The sequence below is a fragment of the Columba livia genome, chromosome 31 (assembly GCF_036013475.1).
Source record: "Columba livia isolate bColLiv1 breed racing homer chromosome 31, bColLiv1.pat.W.v2, whole genome shotgun sequence".
Lineage (NCBI taxonomy): Eukaryota > Metazoa > Chordata > Aves > Columbiformes > Columbidae > Columba > Columba livia.
This window is the reverse complement of record NC_088632.1, coordinates 1,082,087-1,106,622: the sequence shown is the minus strand read 5'-3', so window position 1 is coordinate 1,106,622 and position 24,536 is coordinate 1,082,087.

The following is a 24,536-nucleotide window of genomic DNA, read 5'->3' as shown; positions in this document are numbered from 1 at the left end:
AATTAAGAGACCTCTTGCAGCCCTTGTTTCCTGCAGCCCAGCACTGGCGAACTTCAGTCGGTTCAGGCTTCGGAGTCGACACACCGCAGCACAGTGTTCGGTCGCTCTTGCCCGCCGGTCGCTGCTCTCCCGGCGCCTTTTGCTTCTATCCGCCGCTTCGGATCCCCGGTTCGGGCGCCAATTGCAGAGAAAAGTCCCATCAGAGTTCCAGACCCGAGCGGACGGAGGAAGGAATGCGGTCGACCCAATATGAGTGATAAGCATACCTCCACTTTATTGATGCACTAAGCTGATTTATATAAGACTTACAATAATTATGCATACTCGTCATCTATTAATTGGATAGTATACAGTAATTATGCCTACTCGTCTTCTATTAATTGGATAGTATACAATAATTATGCCTACTCGTCTTCTATTGATTGGATAGTATACATAATGAGCTCAACCTTCTTGTGGTTTCTCTGGAATGCAACCTCCTCACCCTGCTAGAGATAATTCCCCAGCTTGTTTATCTAAACGCTCAGCTGAAACAGAGAGCGACCGCTCAGTACTTTTCCACTATGCTACACCAAACTCGTGCTAACTGAGGCCTGCTCATGTCAACTAAAATGGGCTCTGCTCGTACAGTTGCTTGGTGGACTCATGTCCATGCTCCTTGAGCCAATCCCCAACAAAAAAGAAAGAAAGAAGAAAGAAAGAAAGAAATAAGAAAGAAGTAAGAAAGAAAGAAGAAAGAAAGAAAGAAGAAAGAAAGAAAGAAGTAAGAAAGAAGAAAGAAAGAAGAAAGAAAGAAAGAAGAAAGAGAGAAGAAAGAAAGACAGAAGAAAGAGAGAAGAATGAAAGAAGAAAGAAAGAAGAAAGAAAGAAAGAACAAAGAAAGAGAAAGAAAGAAGAAAGAAAGAAGAAAAAAAGAAGTAAGAAAGAAAGAAGAAAGAAAGAAAGAAGTAACAAAGAGGTAAGAAAGAAAGAAGAAAGAAAAAAAGAAAGAATAAAGAAAGAAAGTAGAAAGAAAGAAAGAAGAAAGAAGAAAGAAAGGAAGAAAGAAAGAAAAAAGAAAGAAAGAAAGGAGAAAGAAAGAAGAAAGGAAGAAGAAAGAAAGAAAGAAGAAACAAGGAAAGAAGAAAGTAAGAAAGAAGAAAGAAAGAAGAAAGAAAGAAACAAGAAATAAAGAAGAAAGAAACAAAGAAAGAATTAAGAAAGAAGTAAGAAAGAAAGAAGAAAGAAAGAAGAAAGAAAGAAGAAAGAAAGAAGAAAGAAAGAAGAAAGAAAGAAAAAAGAAAGAAAGAAAGAAAGAAGAAAGAAAGAAAGAAGAAAGAAGGAAAGAAAGAATGAAGAAAGAAAGAAGAAAGAAAGAAGAAAGAAAGAAGAAAGAAAGGAGAAAGAAAGAAAGAAGAAAGTAAGAATTAAGAAAGAAAGAATGAAGAAAGAAAGAACAAAGATAGAAAGAAGAAAGAAATAAAGAAGAAAGAAAAAAGAAGAAAGAAAGAAGAAAGAAAGAAAGAAGAAATAAAGAAGAAATAAAGAAAGAAGAAAGAAAGAAGTAAGAAAGAAAGAAGAAATAAACAAGTAAGAAAGAAGAAAGATAGAGGAAAGAAAGAAGTAAGAATGAAGTAAGAAAGAAGTAAGAAAGAAAGAAGAAAGAAAGAAGAAAGAAAGAAAGAAGAATGAAAGAAGAAAGAAAGAAGAAAGAAAGAAGAAAGAAAGAAAGAACAAACAAAGAGAAAGAAAGAAGAAAGAAAGAAGAAAGAAAGAAAGAAGAAAGAAAGAAGAAAAAAAGAAGTAAGAAAGAAAGAAGAAAGAAAGAAAGAAGAAAGAAAGAAAGAGAGAAGAAAGAAAGAAGAAAGGAAGAAGAAAAAAGAAAGAAAGAATAAAGAAAGAAAGTAGAAAGAAAGAAAGAAGAAAGAAGAAAGAAAGAAAGAAGAAAGAAAGAAATAAGAAAGAGGGAAAGAAGAAAGAAAGAAGAAAGAAAGAAAGAAGAAAGGAAGAAGAAAGAAAGAAAGAAAGAAGAAAGAAAGAAGAAAGAAAGAAGAAAGAAAGAAAGAAAGAATTAAGAAAGAAGTAAGAAAGCAAGAAGAAAAAAAGAAAGAAGACAGAAAGAAGACAGAAAGAGGAAAGAAAGAAGAAAGAAAGAAGAAAGAAAGAAGAAAGAAAGAAGAAAGAAAGAAAAAAGAAAGAAAGAAAGAAGAAAGAAGAAAGAAAGAAGAAAGAAAGAAAGAAGTAAGAAGGAAGTAAGAAAGAAAGAAGAAAGAAAGAAAGAAGACAGAAAGAAGAAAGAAAGAAGAAAGAAAAAAGAAAGAATTAAAGAAGAAAGAAAGAAAGAAAGAAGAAAGAAGAAAGAAAGAAGAAAGAAAGAAAGAAGAGAGAAGGGAAGAAGAAATGTAGAAAGAAAGAAGAAAGAAAGAAGAAAGAAAGAAGAAAGAAAGAAAGAAGAGAGAAGAAAGAAAGAAAGAAGAAAGTAAGAAAGAAGAAAGAAAGAAGAAAGAAAGAAGAAAGAAAGAAAGAAGAAAGAAAAAAAGAAGAAAGAAAGAAGAAAAAAGAAGAAAGAAAGAAGAAAGAAAGAAAGAAGAAAGAAAGAAGAAAGAAAGGATAAAGAAAGAAGAAAGAAAGAAGAAAGAAAGAAGAAATTAAGGAGAAAGAAAGAAAGAAGAAAGTAGGAAGAAAGAAGGATTAAAGAAAGAAAGAAGAAAGAAAGAAAGAAGTAACAAAGAAGTAAGAAAGAGAGAAGAAAGAAACAAAGAAAGAAGAAAGAAAGAAAGAGAGAAGAAAGAAAGAAGAAAGGAAGAAGAAAGAAAGAAAGAAAGAAAGAAAGAAGAAAGAAAGAAAGTAGAAAGAAAGAAGAAAGAAAGAAGGAAGAAATAAAGAAGGAAGAAAGAAAGAAGAAAGAAAGAAGAAGAAGGAAAGAAAGAAAGAGGTAAGAAAGAAGTAAGAAAGAAGTAAGAAAGAAAGAAGAAATAAAGAAAGAAGAAAGAAAGGAATAAGAAAAAAGAAGAAATAAAGAAGTAAGAAAGAAGTAAGAAAGATGTAAGAAAGAATGAAGAAAGAAAGAAGGATGAAAGAAAGAAAGAAGTAAGAAAGAAAGAAGAAAGAAAGAAAGAAAGAAAGAAGAAATAAGAAAGAAGAAAGAAAGAGGAAAGAAAGAAGAAAGAAAGAAGAAAGAAAGAAAGACAGAAGAAAGAAAGATGAAAGGAAGAAGAAAGAAAGAAAGAAAGAAGAAAGAAAGAAAGTAGAGAGAAAGAAAGAAGAAAGAAAGAAAGAATGAAGAAAGAGAGAAGAAAGAAAGAAGAAAGAAAGAAAGAAAGAGGAAAGAAGAAAGAAAGAAAAAAGAAAGAAAGAAGTAAGAAGGAAGTAAGAAAGAAAGAAGAAAGAAAGAAAGAAGACAGAAAGAAGAAAGAAAGAAGAAAGAAAAAAGAAAGAATTAAAGAAGAAAGAAAGAAAGAAGAAAGAAAGAAGAAAGAAAGAAGAAAGAAAGAAGAAAGAAAGAAAGAAGAAAGAAGGGAAGAAAGAAGAAAGAAATAAAGAAGAATGAAATAAGAAAGAAAGAAGAAACTAAGAAGAAAGAAAGAAAGAAGAAAGAAGGGAAGAAAGAATGAAGGAAGAAAGAAGAAAGAAAGAAGAAAGCAAGAAGAAAGAAAGAAGAAAGAATGAAAAAAGAAAGAAAGAAAGAAAGAAGAAAGAATGAAGAAAGAAAGAAGAAAGAAAGAAGAAAGAAAGAAAGAAGAAAGAAAGAAAAAAAAGAAAGAAGAAAGAAAGAAAGAAAGAAAGAAAGAAAGAAAGAAAGAAGAAAAAATAGAAAAAAGAAAGAAAGAAAGAAGAAGGAAAGAAAGAAGAAAGAAAAAAGAAAGAAGAAAGAAAGAAAGAAGACAGAAAGAAAAAAAGAAAGAAGAAAGAAAAAAGAAAGAATTAAAGAAGAAAGAAAGAAAGAAGAAAAAAAGAAGAAAGAAAGAAGAAAGAAAGAAGAAAGAATGAAAAAAGAAACAAAGAAAGAAAGAATGAAGAAAGAAAGAAGAAAGAAAGAAGTAAGAAAGAAGAAAGAAATAATGAAGAAAGAAAAAAAAGAAGAAAGAAAGAGGAAAGAAATAAGAAAGTAAGAAAGAAGAAAGAAAAAGAAAGAAAGAAGAAAGAAAGAAAGAAATAAGAAAGAAGTAAGAAAGAAAGAAGAAAGAAAGAAGAAAGAAAGAAAGAAAGAAAGATAGAAGAAAGAAAGGAATAAGAAAGAAGAAGAAAGAAAGAACTAAGAAAGAAGAAAGAAAGAAGTAAGAAAGAAAGAAGAAAGAAAGAAGAAAGAAGAAAGAAAGAAAGAAAGAAGAAAGAAAGTAGAAAGAAAGAAAGAATAATGAAGAAAGAAAGAAAGAAGAAATAAAGAAGATAGAAAGAAAGAATTAAAGAACAAAGAAGAAAGAAAGAAGAAAGAAAGAAAGAAAGAAAGAAAGAAGAAAGAAAGAAAGAAAGAAAGAAGAAAGGAAGAAGAAAGGAAGAAGAAAGAAAGAAAGAAAGAATAAAGAAAGAAAGTAGAAACAAAGAAAGAAGAAAGAAGAAAGAAGAAAGAAAGAAGAAAGAAAGAAAGAAAGAAAGAAAGAAAGAAAGAAAGAAAGAAAGAAAGAAAGAAAGAAAGAAAGAAAGAAGAAAGAAAGAAAGAAAGAAAGAAGAAAGAAAGAAAGAAAGAAAGAAGGAAGAAAGAAGGAAAGAAGAAAGTAAGAAAGAAGAAAGAAAGAAAGAAGAAATAAAGAAGAAAGAAAGAAGAAAGAAAGAAGTAAGAATGAAAAAGAAAGAAAGAAATAAAGAAAGAAGAGAGAAAGAAGAAAGAAAGAAAGAAGAAAGAAGGAAAGAAAGAATGAGGAAAGAAAGAAGAAATAAAGAGGAAAGAAAGAAGAAAGAAAGAAGAAAGAAAGAAGAAAGAAAGAAGAAAGAAAGAAGAAAGTAAGAAAGAAGAAAGAAGAAAGAAAAAACAAAGAAAGAAAGAAAAAAGAAAGAAAGAATAAAGAAAGAATAAAGAAAGAAGAAAGAAAGGAAGAAGAAATAAAGAAAGAATAAAGAAAGAAGAACGAATGAAGAAAGAAAGAAGAAAGAAAGAAAGAAGAAACAAAGAAAGAAGAAAGAAGAAAGAAAGAAAGAAAGAAAGAGGAAAGAATGAAGAGAGAAATAAGAAAAAAGAAAGAAGAAAGAAAGAAGAAAGAAAGAAAGAAATAAGATAGAAAGGAGAAAGAAAGAAGAAAGAAGGACAGAAGAAAGAAAGAAGGATGAAAGAAATAAGAAAGAAGAGAGAAAGAAGAAAGAAATAGAAAGAAAGAAGAAAGGAAGAAGAAAGAAAGAAAGAAGAAAGAAAGAAGAACGAAAGAAGAAAGAAAGTAGAAAGAAAGAATAAAGAAAGAATAAAGAAAGAAGAAAGAAAGAAGAAAGAAGAAAGAAAGAAAAAAGAAGAAGGAAAGAAGAAAGAAAGAAATAAGAAAGAAGGAAAGAAGAAAGAAAGAAGAAAGACAGAAGAAAGAAAGAAGAAAGAAAGAAGAAAGAAAGAAAGAAAAAAGAAAGATATAAAGAATGAAGAAAGAAGAAAGGAAGAAGAAAGAAAGAAATAAGAAAGAAAGAAAGTAGAAAGAAAGAGAGAAGAGAGAAGAAATAAAGAAATAAGAAATAAAGAAGGAAGAAAGAAAGAAGAAAGGAAGAAAGAAGAAATAAGAAAGAAGAAAGAAGGAAAGAAGAAAGAAGGAAAGAAGAAAGTAAGAAAGAAGAAAGAAAAAAGTAAGAAAGAAGTAATAAAGAAACAACAAAGAAAGAAAGAAGAAAGAAATAAGAAAGAAAGAAAGAAGAAAAAAAGAAGAAAGAAGAAAGAAAGAAAGAAAGAAGTAAGAGAGAAGTAAGAAAGAAACAACAAAGAAAGAAAGAAGATAGAAATAAGAAAGAAAGAAAGAAGAAAGAAGAAGGAAAGAAAGAAGAAAGAAAGAAGAAAGAAGAAAAAAGGAGGAAGAAAGAAAGAAGAAAGAAAGAAAGAAAGAAGAAAGAAAAAAGAAGAAAGAAGAAAGAAAGAAGAAGAAAGAAAGAAAGGAGAAAGAAAGAAGAAAGAAGGAAAAAAGAAAGAAAGAAGAAAGAAAGAAATAAAGAAGAAAGAAAGAAGAAAGAACGAAAGAAGAGAGAAAGAAGTAAGAAAGAAGTAAGAAAGAATAAAGAAAGAAGAATGAAAGAGTGAAGAAAGAAAGAAGAAAGAAAGAAAGAAGAAGGAAAGAAGTAAGAAAGAAAGAAGAAAGCAAGAAAAGTAAGAAAGAAATAAGAAAGAAAGAAGAAAGAAAGAAAGAAAGATGAAAGAAAGAAAGAAGAAAGGAAGAAGAAAGAAAGAAAGAAAGAAGAAAGAAAGAAATTAGAAAGAAAGAAAGAAGGAAGAAAGAAAGAAGAAAGAAAGAAGAAAGAAGAAAGGAAGTAAGAAGAAAGAATAAAGAAAGAAGTAAGAGAGAAGTAAGAAAGAAACAACAAAGAAAGAAAGAAGAAAGAAGAAATAAGAAAGAAAGAAAGAATAAAGAAAGAAAGAAGAAAGAAAAAAAGAAGAAAGAAAGAAGAAAGAAAGAAGAAAGAAAGAAGAAAGAAAGAAAGAAGAAAGTTAGAAGAAAGAAAGAAAGAAGAAAGAAAGAAGAAAGAAAAAAGAAAGAAGAAAGAATTAAGAAAGAAACAAAGAAAGAAGAGTGAAATAAGAAAGAAAGAAGAATGAAAGAAGAAAGAAAGAAGTAAGAATGAAGAAAGAAAGAAGAAAGACAGAAGAAAGAAAGAAAGAAGAAAGAAAGAGAAAGAAAGAAGAAAGAAAGAAGAAAGAAAGTGCAGAGAAAAGTCCCATCAGAGTTCCAGACCCGAGCGGACGGAGGAAGAAATGCGGTCGACCCAATATGAGTGATAAAGCATACTTCAACTTTATTGCCCGAGATGGCGTGCATTTATACCAAATACCATAATTATGCATACTTGTCTCTATCTAATAGGCTAAGCACATTTACTTACTCCACCTACTTGGGTTTAGCTAGCTATGCGCATCCCACATTCTTCTGACTCTTATCTCTTCAAAAATATCCTGACCCTGCCTTAGTCAGTACTTTTCCGTTCCCTGCTTTCCCACGGCCTAATAGACAAGCTAACTAAGGCCTACTTATGTCAACTAGAATGGGCTCTGCTCGTACAGTTGCTTGGTGGACTCATGTCTGTGCTCCTTGAGCCAATCCCCAACATCTCCCCCCTTTTCTTTTTTTAATGAGCAGAGCCTGCCCAAGTGTCTGCTCTAAAATCTTCTTAATACATGATATAGCACAACTCAAGCATATTAATGCAACTACTACTATGATTAAGAGAGCCAGAGCACTCTGCAAAAGCCCTTTTACCCATCCTCCTAGTCCAAACCAGTTCATGAGGCCCTCTAAGCCAAAGAGGCCCACATCCTCTCTGATCTTCTGTGAATGGTCCGTAAGTTGTTTAATCTCCTCGTGGATGGATCTCGGCTTATTCTGTAAATCCATACAGCACATTCCGTCAAATTCCTCACATCCGTGGCCATGGGCTAATAACAAAAGTCTCCTGTGACTGTATTCTGCAGTGTAGCATGTCTTACAGAATCTACATCTCACAAAAGTCCACTTAAAGCCTTAGAAGTTCTGTTTATTTGCTTAACTAGCCAGCATCCTAACTTTTCTAAAGTATTTAAAGCTTTAGTTGTGCCAACACTAGATACAAGAGATCCTAAAACCCTTAACCCTGATCCTCAATAATCTACATTATCATCACATTTTGACTCATATACACGCAAAAAGTGTTTTTCTCGTCTTGCTGTTCTGTGATCTATTATCATAGATACATTGGGCGTTAAGAGAGTTAATATCCCAAAATACACAGTCCTCCAACAGCGTTAGAAGGAATTCCTGGTCAGGCTCTATCTTCACAGATCAAGAATACACCATTCAGGAGGTTTTAGGGTCGCTGTCAATGACATCCCTTGCATTCCTCTGTGAAGCATTACACCGTCGAGTTTCATTTCTGTAGTCACCAAGGGTAGCATTAACATTTTGTAGTTTTGTCCATTCATGTTCTTGTATACTGTTCTGACACTTTTCACAAACCGGCTGGATACAAGCGTCCATGGGCACAGATGCCATCAATTCCAGTTCCTGTGGTTCGACGTCTGCTTCCAGGTGGCAATTAATCCAAAGTGCCGTGTTAGTATTATTACAGTTCGTTGCAATGCCTCTGCATCAACCACTATTTGAAACAGTCGTGTGATGCTGCTGTAGTCATCAAGGAAGACACCAACCAAGCATGTGTGGAACGTTTTTTCCAGAGACATCGTAGTTAGGCATATAGATGGTCAGTCATGTTGGCTAAAGTAATCCACATGTTAGTCTTTGTCTGTGCAGGCATCCAAAACACAGCAGCTGCAACAATCATTGTCAGGAAGATAACACAGGTTTCACGTTTCGTGCTGGCAACCATTGCAGCTCTTGATCTGTAAAAACATAAGCATAACCTCTCCCCCAGGTTATCAATTGGTGTGGCCTTTTCCATTGAACGTTAACTAGTGATTTGACCATAACTAATGCAGGTTCTTTCTGATTTAGCATGGTTTTGGGTCATAGTTACAAAGTGTTTCATCACAGGGCAAATTTAGGCTGTACCACTTAGATACAAGTGATTCATCACATACAATCCTTCTGACAATTCCCCTTTTTGTTTAAAAAACAAAACAAAACAAACAAAACAAAACCACAGTTCAGAATCAGATACGTGCGTTGGATCTTGACTACGTACTCAAAATCGCAAATCAAATTCAGAGGCTCCTTAAATTTCGCAAATGGTACATATATGACAAAAGGATCATGGCCTTAAATTCATTCCCTGCATTTTCTTGATCAGAGTGACAATTGGTATATTAGTCTGTTAGCATTCGCATCATACTGTCCCACAATAGCCACAGGCTGTTTCATAGACAAATCTGTAAGTCCAATCAAATGCAGTCAGACTGTAAAGTTGTCATAAATTCATCCCTCAAAGTTTCTAACTCCATTTTGGCTGTCATATTTATTGGATATTGTTTTCCCTTACCGGATTGAAGTCCTGTTTCAGATTTCTCAGTGTAGTATTTGCTTTATCAAAAACATTGGCTGTTAATACTAGTGGAAATACAGCATTCAAAAGTTCCTTGAAGATTTCTCACTTGCACAAGCAGATCTGCACCATCCAAGCACCTTCTTGTAGGATATGCAACTAAACAGAATTCTCAGAAAACGTTATTTGAGCTTACAATTTACTTAACAAATCCTGACCCAAGAGAGGTATAGGACTTTTAGGCAAATACAAGAATTCATGTATTAAAACTTTGTTCCAAATCTGGCATTCCGTTTGTCTCAAAAAATGGCCTTTCTTTCGTTGTCTCCCATGTCCTCAAAAACTAGCATGGTGAATTTACTAAGAAGTCTCGTACAATTAATTACCATAGGATAAGTCCATCAACAAATTTTTGGTTTAATTGTCCAGTTTCATTAGAACTATGGGTCTGCTCAGGATGCCTTTAAACTTCACCCTCGGACGGCTCCATTCTATTACATCGCTGCAGTGGGGGGAGAGAGAACCCCCCTTTCACTGCTTTAAAAGTGGGCAGCCAGGTGTTTCCAGTTGTTCTTTCTTTCTGTGCAGTGTAGATATAACCAAGGTCACGCAGCTGGCACACTGGCTGGTACGAAGTAGGAGGCTCTGGGAAACTTCTCAGTTACAATGAGCTGCACACAGGCCTGGGATATTTTGCTCTTTTGTTTTCCCATTTCATTCCAGCCATAATACACTTTATATGCAATTTCAAGTAGCTCAGCAATAGTCACATTCCTTAGCTCCATTTACCTTTTACAATTTAGAGATGTCAAAAACCAGTATAAACCAGTATAATAAACATAAATCCATTATTCTATTGTCCTAGATCCAAATCAGTTCACATTCCAGCAACCTTTAAATACAACTTCACAACTTCATACAATACCCCAAGTTCACATCTATCATAGTATTTTAACAATTTAAATGCTTTTCTAACAATATAAGCGATTACTTTAATGTATAAGGATGCATCCTAAGGGGGAGCAAGGTGGAATTTTAACAGTGGAACCGGTTCCCGTTTTGTAATTATCTCCCCAAACAAGATTCTTTTGGTACCGAACATGAATATACAAACTAAAATACTGAGCTCAGATACGAAAACCATATACCAAGTTCAAATAAGCAGATGGATCACACTTACACCAATTTAAGACAATATCTCAATTTTCGCATTGCACCTTTGGGCTGCTCACTGCTCAGCAGGTGGAGGAACCTCTGGGTCTCCTGACAAAACAGGTCAGTGCGGCTGGAGCCCCATCGGCCCCCGCAGTGAGCTGGACTGGGCAAAGCCTTTGGTTTGGTTTGGTTTGGTTTGGTTTGGTTTGGTTTGGTTTGGTTTGGTTTGGTTTGGTTTGGTTTGGTTTTTAGTGTCTCATCTGGCGCACCACAGCTGTTATCCCAAAACCAGGATTCTTTTACATGATATGCATATGGAAAAACCAAATCCAGCGCACCGAGATGAGACACAGCCTGTCACAGAGTTGCGCAAGTCTGAATGCCGGAATAAAGGTAGCATGCTAGAGAAAAGAAAAGAAATAACAGCTACTACACCCAAAATTTTACCATCACATTCACGCAGTAAAGAACTAAATTACTTATGATCTTCTGTATTATCACAAAACGCACATTTTGAGTCAACGGATTCTCATGATTTAACAGACTGTGAACTTATCGTACCATATAACAAAGACCTACCAAAATTGCAACATGCTTAAACAGATTCCCACAAAGAAAACAGGCTAATAAGGAAAACATTGTGCAGACTTCGGCAAGTTTACTGTGACCTGCGTGTTATCAGTTAACTCTCTCTCAGCTGTCTGAAATGATTTAATGATCTCTTGTAGGGATTTATTTTGTCTTACTCTTCTCGCCCTAAAAACAACATTAATTGCAATAAGGTGTTATACTTCAAGATTCTATTCCCCGGACACTTTTCCCAATCATTTAACTTATACAGCAGCCACCATTAATTACAATATTTTACAAGATCTTCTTTCCTCATATTTCCAAGTGCTTCCCTATGTTTTGAAACACCTCCCAATACCGATTTTTTATGAACACGACTGAAAACAGTAATTTCTGACCCCACGGAAAAGCACAGGGCTGCTTGCAGCGTGAGTGGGAAAAGTGGAGAGAAAGTTTTACGGTGCACTTATACCACAAAGAAACAATTCTAACAACAACCAGTAAAACAATTAACTCACATTCCTGACAAGCTGCTTGACTTTCAGAGAGGCAATAAACAGCAGCACATAATATGCACTGTAAAACTCACAAATAACATGTTGATAGCAAACTTTAGCATTCCCTACTGCCAATTCCAAAACCAGTGCTTCCTTAACTTCTAAGTTTTATACCCTGAGTCCCCAGGAGCACCCCGTTTCCCATCACGATTATCATGACCACATTGTTGACTGTCAGATTCACTTGCTATTAGCTGATCTAATCTGTCACACAGTTCTGTTGTCCAGTTCTATTTTCAGTGACTTCTTCTGTTCTCTCGTGGAAGTTAGAGGGTTAAAATGCAGGAAAAGCAGATTGGTAAAATTGGTAAAAGAACTGATAGTACACTTGTTTACGACTTTAGCATTCTCAGCTTTCACAGGTTCTTTGAGTAAGTTGTCTGACACCAATCCTCTGGACTTGCTGTTCTCACCAGGGTTAGACGATGGTACAGGAGGCTGACCGTTTGGCATTGTTCCTCCCCCCGCCCCGGACTGCTGAACCATCAGGGATGCTGAAAGCACAGCAGGGGATGGAATAGGGAGGGTATCGCAGACACAAACCGGGTGAACTTCACCGCAACTTTCAGGATACTTGTCAGGCTGCAACGCTGCAAAAATTCCGGCAGCAGCAGACCGTTCAAGCTTCCATGTAGTTACTAATGACTTAGGTTCTGTATCTCCATTGCTGACTGTCACAGAGCAACCCACAGGTCAATTGTAGGGGCCACAAGGTCCAAAAACAACTTTTATTAGACCAGCGAGGCACTGGGTTTTAGCACTCCCAATGTGACTTAAATACAGGTTCGGATATCAGTGGAGGAAATTATTGAGAGGGGCAGCCACTAATACAACAGGAGGTCCACAGAGTGCATGCACGTGGCTTCACCAAAACAGTGCCGGAGCCGTCCCCGAGTCCGGGAGGAGTACACACTTGCCTAAGCACGGTGTGGGATTATTTTATAGAGATACACGTACTCGCAGTGAGTACGGAAAGTGTGCACTCGCGATGTCGCGAGAGTAAATTTATAATACGCTCGCAGTCCTGCGAGAGTTATTTTACACGTGCAAATGTGCACGGAATCCTACACGTGCTTATGTGGAAGCACGGGAGGAAAATATACTCGCGATTGTGCGAGGGGCTCTCGGCGGCCACTCGCGATTGTGCGAGGAAATAAAGTACTTGTGCAAATGTGCATGGAAAGAAAATATACTCGCAATCCTGCGAGAAGTTTTACTTACACCTGTGGCGGCGAGGCAAGCGGAGTCTCCATCCCGGGGAGGGGGCTCTCGTGGCGGCAGTGGCTGAGCTCGTGCTCCAAGAGACCCGCGGCAATGGGCGGAGTCTCGACGAGAGTCCCGTTTTGTTATCTGATCAGACCTGACTGTAGGCATTGTATAAGCTTCTCTGCACCCCCCACACTGAGTGTGGGTGCCCCTGAAGCCCTCAAACATCCCCCACACTGGGCGCGGCCCAGTGTGCCTTGGCACTCCCTTCTTCTAATGTCCCAGGAGCCAGGGTGCTCTGGGCCAGACAAAAGAAGCTGTCAGCCTCAAATAGCAGAGGAAGAGGGAGACGTGCCGTGCTGCAGGAGGGAGGGGGGTTGTAATCTGTCACAGATGCTGTATCTGGGATGCTGTGTCTATAATCCTGTATCTGAGATGCTCTATCTGGGATGCTGTATCTAGGATACTATCTTTAAGATGCTGTATCTGGAATGCTGTATGTGGGATGCTGTTTTGGGGATGCTGTATCTACGATGGTGTATCTGGGATGGTGTACCTAGGATGCTGTATCTGGGATGCTGTATCTACGATGCTGTATGTAGGATGCTATATCTGGGACGCTGTATCGGGGACGCTATATGTAGCACACTGTCTCCAGGATGGTGTATCTAGGATGCTGTATCTGGGATGCTGTATGTGGTATGGTGTATCTAGGACTCTGTATCGAGGATGCTGGATCTGGGATACTGTACCTGGGATGCTGTATATAGGATGCTGTATCTAGGATGCTATATCTGGGATGCTGTATCGGGGACGCTGTATGTAGCATACTGTATCTAGGATGGTGTATATAGTGTGCTGTATCTGGGATTCTGTATATGGGATGGTGTATCTAGGACGCTGTATCGGGGATGCTGTATCTAGGATGCTGTATCCGGAATGCTGTATCGGGGAGCTGTATCTAGGAAGCTGTATCTGGAATACTCTATCTGGGATACTGTATGTGGGATGCTGTATCGAGGATGCTGCATCTGGGATGCTATATCTGGGATACTGTATCTAGGATGCTCTATTTTGTATGCTGTCTCGGGGATGCTGTATCTACTATGGTGTATTTCGGATGCTGCATATAGCATACTCTATCTAGGATGCTGTAACTGGGATGCTCTATCTAGCATGCTGTATTTGAGATTCTGTATGTAGGATGCGATATCTAGGATGCTGTATCTGGGATACTGTATTTGGGGTGCCGTCTCTGGGATTTTGTATCTCGGATGCTGTATCTTGGATGCTGTATTTGGGATGCTGTATAGTGGATGTTGTATCTGGGATGCTGTATCAAGGATACTGTACCTAGGATGCTGTATCTAGGATTCTCTATCTAGAATACTGTACCTGGGATGCTGTATCTAGGATGCTGTATCTGGATGATGTATCTGGAATGCTGTATCTGGGATGCTGTATCTAGCGTATGGTGTCTAGGATGCTGTATCTGGGACGCTGTATCTAGCATACTGTATCTACGATACTGTATCTACGATCAGGGATGCTGTAGCTAGGATGTTGTATCTGATTGGCTGCATCTGGGATATTGTGTCAAGGATGCTGTATCTGGTATGCTGTATCTGGGATGGTGCATCAAGGATGCTGTATCTGGGATGGTGTATCTAGGATGCTATGTCTGATGTGCTGTATCTAGGATTCTGTACCTAGGATGCTGTATCTGGGGTGCTATAACTCTTATGGTGTATGTAGGATGCTGTATCTGGGATGGTGTATCTAGTATGCTGTATCCGGAATGCTGTATCTAGGGTACTGTATGTGGGATGCTCTATCTGGCATACTGTATCTAGGATGCCATATTTGGGATGCTGTATTGGGGATGTTGTATCTGCGATGGTGTATCTGGGATGCTGTATCTAGCATACTGTGTATAGGATGCTGTAACAGGGATGCTCTACCTAGGATGCTGTATTTGGGATGCTGTATCTAGGATGTTGTATCTGGGATGCTGTATGTAGGATGCTGGATTTGGGATTCTGTATCTAGGATGCTGTATCTGGGATGATGTATCTGGGACGATGTATCTAGGATGCTGTATTCGGGATGCTCTTTCTGGGGTGCTGTATCTGGGATGATGTATCCGGCATACTGTACCCGTGATGTTGCATCTAGGATGCTGAATCTGGGATGTTTATCTTCGATACTGTATCTAGGTTGATGTATCTAGAATGCTGTATTTGGGATGTTATATCTAGGGTACTGTATCTAGGATGGTGTATGTGGGATACTGTATGTGGGATGCTGTATATTGGATGCTACATGTAGGATTACATATCTAGAATGCTATATTTGTTATGCTGTATCTGGGGTTCTGTATCTGGGATGCTGTATCTAGGGTGCTGTATCTAGCATGTTGTATAGGGGTTGCTGTATCTAGGATGCTGTAGTTTATATGCTGTATAGAGGATGTTGTATCTGGGATGCTGTATCAAGGATTCTGTAACTTGGATGCTGTATCTAGGATTCTCTATCTAGGATACTGTATCTGGGATGCTCTATCTAGGATGCTGTATCTGGGATGCCATATCTGCGATGCTTTATATAGGATGCTGTATCTAGGAAGCTGAGTCTGTGGTGCGTTTTCTAGGATGCTGTGTCTGGGATGCTGTTTTTGGGATGCTGTATCTTGGATACTATATCTAGGATGCTGTGTCCGGTATACTCTTACTCGAATGCTGTATTTGGTATTCTCTATCCGGGATGCTGTATCTAGGATGCTGTATCTGGGATGCTGTATCTTGGATGCTCTGTCTGGGATGCTGTATCTAGGATGTTGTATCTGGCTGCTGTATCTGGGGTGCTGTATCATGGATGCTGTATCTTGGGTGCTATATCTAGGTTGATGTATGCAGGAGGCTGTATCTGGGATGCTGTATCTAGGCTGCTGTATCCAGAATGCTGTATCCGGAATGCTGTATCTAGGATGCTGTATCTGGGATGCTATATCTGGGATGCTTTATTTGGGATACTGTATCTGGGATGGTGTATCTAGAATTCTGTATCTGGGATGCTGTATCTAGGATGCTGTATCCAAGATGCTCTCTGGGTGCTATAGCTAGGATGCTATATCTAGGATGCTGTATCTGGGATGCTGATTCTGGTATACTGTTTCTGGGATGCTGTTTCTGGCTTCCTGTATCTGGGATGCTGTGTCTAGAATGTGGTTATCTGGGATGCTGTATCTAGGTTGCTGTATCTAGGATGCTGTATCCTGAATGCTGTATCTGGGATGCTATATCTAGAACGCTGTATCTGGGATGCTCTATCTGGCATACTGTAGCTAGGATGCTGTATTTGCGATGTTGTATATAGGATGCTTAATGTGGGATGCTGTTTCTAGGATGCTGTATGTGGGATGCTGTATCTAGTCTGTTGTATCTGGTGTCCTATATCTAGGATGCTGTATTTGGGATTCTGTATTTGAGATTCTGTATCTACGATGCTGTATCCTGTATACTGTATGTAGGATGCTGTATTTGTGACGCTGTCTCCAGGATGCTGTATCTAGGATGCTGTATCTCGGATACTGTATCTTGGATGCTCTATAGGGGAATGCTGTATCTTTGATGCTGTATCTGGGATGCTGAATTTGGGATGCCGTATCTGGGATGCTGTATCTAGTGTGATGTATCTGGGATGCTGTATATTGGATGCTGTATAGGGGAATGGTGTATCTAGGATGCTGTATTTGGGATGTTGTATCTTTGATGCTGTATCTGGGATGCTGTATCTGGGATGCTCTATCTAGGATGCTGTATCTATGATGCTGTATCTAGGATGCTGTAGCACAGATGCTATATCTAGGATGCTGTATCAGGAATGCTGTATCTGGGATGCTGTATCTAGAATGCTGTATCTGGGACACTGCATGCAGGATGCTGTATCCGAGATGCTGTAACTGGGGTGCTATATCTAGGACGCTGTATCTTGAATGCTATATTGGGGATGCTGTATCTAGAATGCAGGTATGTAGGATGCTGTATCTAGGACGCTGTATCTGGGATACTGTATCTGGGATAGTGTATCTGGGATACTGTATCTGGGATAGTGTATCTGGGATGCTGTATCTCGGATGCTGTAGCTGGAATCCTGTATCGGGGATCCTGTATCTAGGATGAGGGTGTCTAGGATGCTGTATCTGGGATGCTGTATCTAGGATGGTGTATCTGGGATGCTATATCTGGGATGCTTTATCCGGGATGCTGTATTTGGGATAGTGTATCTAGGATGCTGTATCTGGGATGCCATATCTGCGATTCTTTATGTAGGATGCTGTATCTAGGAGGCTGAATCTGTGATGCGTTTTCTAGGATGCTTTGTCTGGGATGCTGTATCTTGGATACTGTATCTAGGATGCTGTATCCGGTATACTCTTTCTTGGATGCTGTATTTGGGATTCTGTATCTGGGATGCTGTATCTAGGATGCTGTATCTGGGTTGCTGTCTCTAGGATGCTGTATTTTGGATGCTGTATCTGGGATGCTGTATCTAGGATGCTGTGTCTGGGATGCTATATCTGGGTTACTGTATGTGAGATGGTGTATCTCTGATGCTTTATGTGGGATGCAGTATCTGCAATACTTTATCTAAGATGCTGTATCTAGGATGCTGAATCTGTGATGCTGTTTCTGGGATGCTGTATTTGGGATGCTGTGTCTTGGATGCTGTATCTAGGATGCTTTATCCACTATACTATGTCTCGGATGTTGTATTTGGGAGGCTGTATCTGAGACGCTGTATCTAGGATGCTGTATCCGGTATACTGCATCTAGGATGCTGTATTTCGTATTCTGTATCCATTCATATTCTGTATGTAGGATGCTGTATCTAGGATGCTGTATCTGGGATGCTGTATCCAAAATGCTGTATTTGGGTTGCTGTGTCTGGGATGCTCTTTCTGGCATACTTTATCTAGGATGCTGTATTTCGGATGCTGTATCTGGGATGCTCTATCTAGGATGCTGTAGCACAGATGCTATGTCTAGGATGCTGTATCAGGAATGGTATATCTGGGATGGTGTATCTGGGATGGTGTATCTAGAATGCTGTATCTGGGACGCTGTAACTGGGGTTCTATATCTAGGATGCTGTATCTAGGATGGGGGTATGTAGGATGCTGTATCTGGGATGGTGTATCTGGGATGCTTTATCTGGGATGCTGTATCTGGGATGCTGTATCTAGGGTGCTGTATCTGGGATGCTGTATCTGGGATGCTGTATTGGGATGCTGTATCTAGAAGCTGTATATAGAATGCTGTATCTGGGATGCTGTATCTGGGATGCTGTATCTACAATGCTGTACCTGGGATGCTGTATCTCAGAATCTGTATGTGGGATGTTCTATCTAGTAAGCTGTATATGGGATGCTTTATCTAGGTTATCTGTATAAATATGTGTACCCTGGACCAATAAAGTCAACTATGCTCTGTCACTCGCAGTGAGTTGTCTCAGCTTTTTCCTCCAACACTCGCAAGCTTTGGTTTGGAAGACATCAGATTTGGAACGTTAAGGAAGCTGTAACTGCCTTGGTGTTTCCTTCTCCCCGTAGTCGCACTTCTGGTTCTGTCTGTCGAGTTCTGCTCCTCTCCCGCACCAGGTGCTGATCGTGGGGCTCAGGGTGAGGGGGGGCAGGGAGGGCGAGGTGGCCCGTGGGCTTCAATAAGTTTTGTCTGGGGTTTTTCAATCGCCTCTGATGACACGTCGTATAACAACTGATTGCTGCAGTGCTCATGAATGAACAGGAGGATGAGCAACAGACTGCAGAAACTGTTTGGCTTTTCGTTTATTGAAAAATTATGGTTTAACTCAAAAAGCAATAAGATCTTGCAGTGGTCTTCTAATACCTAGTGACAGCTTTTTAATGTACCGGTTTGGAACTTTGAGATGATTTTTGATATGAAGTGGCTGTTCCATTGTGGAATAGTGCAGGAGTAAACTCTTGCATTTCAGCATTCCTGGCAGATCTGCAGCTTGATAAAGACCTCAGGCTGTTTGGTTTAATCAGACTTTTGTAGATCCCACCTTCACTGGTCAAAGCACCGGCTGCCAATGTGTTTTCTGGTGTTGTCACTGCTTTCTGAGCAAAGACGGCAGAGGCAGCAGCTCTGCTGGTGGTGTCTGTTTGATTGAAACATGGGTATCTACAGGAACTCTAACCTGAAAGCTCAGAAAGCTGTGGTCGGTGGTATATCTGTGTAATGTTTGTAGATTCTTCTGCAGTTATTCTTATGCCAACGAGCACGGAACGTTTGTGAGTGTGACCTGCTGTGCGGTTAGAAGGAAGAAAGATGTGTGAGCTGCAGCAGCAGGAAGGCTGCAGCCGTGTAAGCCGGGGTGCAAACGGCACGAAACGGGCTGCAGCGGCGGAGCCCTCGGTCCCGGGCCGTCCCGGGCGGGCGCAGCCCGAGCGCTCCCGGCCCCGCTGCCGCTGACCCGCCGGGGCCGGGGCCGCGCTGCGGGCGGACAGCGCCGCTCTGCGGCCGCCGGCGGCTCCGCGCCGGGAGGGGGGGCGGGGCCCGGTGGCGGGCGCGGACGGGACTGGCTCCTGCGCGGGATGGGCGGGGCCACGCTGCAGAAGCGCGCGGGCCGAGGAGCGCGTGCCGGCGGTGCGGCGGCGGGAGCAGCGCGCGAGGAGCGGCGGGGCCGGCGGTGAGCGAGGGGCGGGCGGACAGCGGGGAGACTGGACGGGGCCGCCCCGGTCCCGGCTGAGGGGGGAGGCTGGAGGGGGAGGGACGGGCTGGGTTCGGCAGGAGGAAGGCGAGGGGCAGCCAGCCGCAAGAGCGCGGCCCCGGGCCGGGCCGGGCAAGGGGCGAGGGGGAAACACGCGGGCGGCTGTGAGGGAAGGGAGCCCCGGGCTGAGCGCTGCGCGGGGCTCGGGCGGGGCCGTGGGGCGGAGGGGGGAGGCTTTGGCGGGAAAGGCTGAGGGAGCTCAGGGAGGGGGTGGCATCGGGGAGGCTTTGGCGGGAAAGGCTGAGGGAGCTCAGGGAGGGGGGACACCGGGGAGGCTTTGGCGGGAAAGGCTGAGGGAGCTCAGGGAGGGGGTGACATTGGTGAGGCTTTGGCGGGAAAGGCTGAGGGACCTCAGGGAGGGGGGGACATCGGGGAGGCTTTGGCGGGAAAGGCTGAGGGACCTGAGGGAGGGGGTGACATCGGGGAGGCTTTGGCGGGAAAGGCTGAGGGAGCTCAGGGAGGGGGTGACATCGGGGAGGCTTTGGCGGGAAAGGCTGAGGGAGCTCAGGGAGGGGGGACATCGGGGAGGCTTTGGCGGGAAAGGCTGAGGGAGCTCAGGGAGGAGATGGCGTCGGGGAGGCTGCAGTGGGCAATGCTGAGGTAGCTCAGGACGGGATGGCACTCAGGTGTGGTTTCAAAGGGAAATGCTGAGGTACCTTGAGGAATGGACGCTGGGCTGGGAACTATGAACACATCAGGTTGGTTCAGAGAGTGTTCATGACAGAAATTTGTGCAGTGAAGGATTCCAGCAAAGAGAGGGAGAAGAGCCAAACTTAGATCAGGCCTCCTAGGCCGCCTGCAGGTTTGGGGACAGGGATGGCGAGGTTGTTAATCCGGTCCTAACTGTTTCTTTCTCTGTCCCTCTCTTGCAGCACCTGACTGAATGGAGGAGCAAGTGGACGGGAAGCTCCTGCGCCACACACAGATCACATTTGTTATAAATAAGAGCCAATAAATCGAATTTGAGCCAATCAATCGATTTTATTTAGCAAGCGGTAATTAGGCAAAACAGCGCTGGGTGACCGGGGGAAGCTCAGTTCCGCCAACAGGCACACCACTCAACTTTTCGTGTGTGCTTATATATGTTATACGCTCGTTCACACGCTGGGAATTTCCGTCTCTGGAACTTTGTTACCTGTGGCACCATCCGGGAGTCCTGTTACCTGTGGCACCATCCGGGAGTCCTGTTATCTGTGGCACCATCCGGGAGTCCTGTTACCTGTGGCACCATCCGGGAGTCCTGTTATCTGTGGCACCATCCGGGAGTCCTGTTACCTGTGGCACCATCCGGGAGTCCTGTTACCTGTGGCACCATCCAGGCAATCCAGACATTGGCTTAACTACTACTACAAGGTTCTACAAAACATAATCAAACTTGCACAAGCGCAGTTACTGCTTACAACAATATGCATTATATAATTGAATCCTACTTGATTTGTTCAACATTAACAATTTTGACCATCACTTATTACAATTCCCCCCCCTTTTTTTTTTTTTACTCATTTATTTGTTGATCAAATCGAATTACCACTTTTCGGGCTAGTAAGGTCATTTCAGCTTCTTCATGAGTTCCATGTTTCTGTAGCAGCATAAGGTGTACCCGCTCTACACGGTTTTTAACTAGTCCAATAAGTCGATTTAGGATACAGGGTCCAAAGGTTAGGGTGAGTAATAATATCATCAAGGGTCCAGCTACTGTGGATAGCAATGTAGTTAGCCACGGGGACTGAATAAACCAAAACTCGTACCACCCTTTTGCAGCTTCTCTTTCCCTTTTTCTCTGTTCCAGTCTCTCCCTTAATTTCACCATCGAGTCTCGGACTACCCCTGTGTGATCTGCATAAAAACAACACTCTTCCTTCAAGGCTGCGCATAGTCCACCTTGCTGTAAGAAAAGGAGATCCATCCCTCTCCTGTTTTGCCACACCACTTCAGATAGCGAGGTTAGAGATCTCTCTAAGGCGGTTATGGAGTTTTCAGTTCTCTCTAGGTCCTCATCTATCGCAGTCTTCAAGGAATTGAATCCTTGATTTTGTTGAACAAGTGAAGCTCTCCCTGTTCCTGCTCCGGCTGCCCCTAACCCTAGCAACGTGGCTATAGTAATGGCTGTAATGGGTTCCCGTTTGGTACGATGGAGTCCTGTATCCCAAATATCATACATTACATTTTCTTGATGATCCAATATCCTTGGGATGATGGTAACTAACATGCAATACTCTCGGGAACTGTTGAACACCTTTAAAGACACACATGGAGTAAGTCCCGTCCTAGAACATATCCATTTTGTTCCATTCGGGGGAATAATATCTCCTGTGGTTTCGTTAAGGTTCGGTACGATATTCCCACAAAGTGGTCTCTTGGAGTTTGGTACTTTACCTATACAAGTCCCTATCCCAGTTCCATGTTGCATAGTTATCCCTCTTTTCTGCTTTTCCCAAGGACATTGAATAGGCACAGACTCCTTGTTTATGGTATACCGACGATTATCCCCTATAGCTTCATAAAAGGGTGGATTAACATTATAACACAACCAGCAACCAGTGGTTAAGTTGGGTTGAGTATAGTTTAGGGTTTGATAAGTAGCCCGGATAATTTCCCATAGAGGATTCAAAGATTGCGAGGCTTCAGTATTCAGAGATTTCAAGGCTTCAGTGACAGTTTCCTCTTTTACTATTATATTCTCCTTCTCTACTGTCCTTGTCTCCTTACCCAGAGGGGGAGGGGATTTTACTACTGGATTGGGACCTATCGCTCGAGGGGTCGGTTTAACTTCTTCCTTCTTTATGAAGAACATGCCTCCCCTATCATCACCCGGTTCATAATACCGCATTCCCCAGGTTTTCCCAACAAGCCATCCACTATGTTCAGGGTTTGTTATGTTAAGGAATATATATTCATACTCGCCATCACTGTCCCGCTCGTTTCGGTTGCGAGGATAACCGAGTTTTAGTCGGCGGCCTTGGTTCACGACTCCCGAAGGAGGAATGCATCCTACAGGTCCCCATCCAACCTTTAAGAACTGATCAGTATTTGCCGGAGGAATTGGCCAGCTTGAGGCAATCGTTTCACACCCCCAGTAAGCGCAGTAATAGTGTCCTGGGGTATTACAATACGAGGGCCCTGTGCTGGGGCACATATAAAACCCCATTTTGTTAAGGCATGGCTCAATCTGAACTAATTGGCAGAAGGTTGCAGTAAAAGAAGGTGACCCTGATGTGCTCTGTTGTTGTATGATCGTTTGGCCCTCCCATCGATAGAGGGTCCATTTAAAAGGTTGGTGAGAACTCCCCTGCTTTATTGCTATTATTACCGGTAAGGTAAGGAGGATTAGGGAGAGCGACCCGGCCCCTGGTTGGCTGAAAATCAGCCAGTGGAGGTTCATTTTGTTGAGGGTTGTTCTGCCTAACGGAGCTGCTTTATTTTAGGAGTCTTCGGAGGCACTTGCCAATCCCCACAAGGATACCCCTCTGCCTTGCCCTGGGCCTACTCTGTTGCTTCAGAGTAGCCGGGTAAGTTTTCTTCTCGGCAGCAGTTGTAGTCTTCAGGGGACTGCCTCCTGAATCCTCTCCTTGTTCTGTCACAACCCGCTTTCCAATACTCAACCCAATAGGGCTATTTTCAAATACAAGGGTTTGGCCACTGTCCCGAATCCTCACAGGGTCTGGAACATTCCCGTATTTTTACTAAACGCTTCTTACACTTCCTCTTGGTTATTTCCCAAATGTCTGGACTTACGGGTCATACAGAAAGTACTGAATATTTTTACTACACTCTATGTTCTTAACTATAAGTTTCTCTCCTAACTGTGCAACAGTTCTGTACCAATCTCTTCTATAATGTCCGTATCTAGGCCAATTTTCCCGTCCAGTAATTTCCACAGTATTTCCACAGTATTTATGGTTTTTCCCAAACACTCATCACACCATCGTTCAACATAAGGAAACTTTTCCCACTGCTGTATCCTGCACCTGCTACACACACGACATACCCAAGGATTACACTGTTTGCATACAGGACATGCGATATGTAACTTCCGCAATTCCTTACAGTTGTCCATAAGAAGCTTAGTATCTACGGCTATACGTCACGTGTCTGTTTCCTCCTGAAGGTCAGCTTCAACTCATCCGGTTCCCCGGTGACTTCCCAGTCTGTATGTAGGACAGGACCTTTTACTCGACTAGCGTGTGTCCATCCTCTTTCTGCGGCGCGGACTGCGGTATCTGTGGTGAGTAAAACAAGGAAAGGTCCCTCCCAGCGAGGGGTTAACGATGATTCCTTCCATGTTTTTACGAGTACTTGATCTCCCGGCTTAATACTATGTATTGCTACATCTAAAGGTGGTCTTTGAACCACCAGGCCTCGCTTTAACAGTTCTTGCCTCCTCCTCATGAGTTCTATAAGATATTCTTGTAACATCTTTTCTTCCACTTTAGGGTGTTCGATTGGCTTCTCCAAATCATAGGGCATTCCATATAACATTTCACAGGAGGAAAGTCCTGTATCGGCCCTCGGTTGTGTCCTTATGTTCAAGAGGGCTAAGGGGAGGCACTTCACCCAGTTCATTCTGGTTTCTATCATTAATTTGGTCAGGTGCTTTTTAATTTCTCCGTTCATCCTTTCAACTTTTCCTGAACTCTGGGGGTGCCAAGGAGTGTGATACTCCCACTTGGTTCCCAGAGCTTCTAACGTTTCTCTAATTATTTTGGAAGTAAAATGGGGTCCTCTGTCCGAATCGATAACTGACATGATCCCATATCTAGGTATGATATGCTCTAATAATATTTTTACTACTGTCCTCGCAGTGGCCCGAGCTACCGGAAAGGCTTCAACAAAGTGAGTTAGGTGGTCTACCATAACTAGAAGGTATTTATATCTGCCTACCTCTGGTAACTCCGTAAAGTCTACCTGAATCCTTTCGAATGGCTTTTTGGCCAGTTGTCTTCCCCCAGGGATTCTCTCCCTAAGGTGCTGTTTATTTATCCTTTGACATGTTAAACATTCTCCAACAATTCCTTTTGCTAGATCACACACCCCCATAACCATATATTTGTTAGCGAATTGATCTACCAGAGCCTGCACTCCCCAATGGGTTTGTCTATGAAACTCTCTCAGGACTTGCCAAGCCACTCCTTTCGGGAGCATTTCTCTCTCATCCGGTAGCCACCACTTCCCCTCTCGTTCGACTAT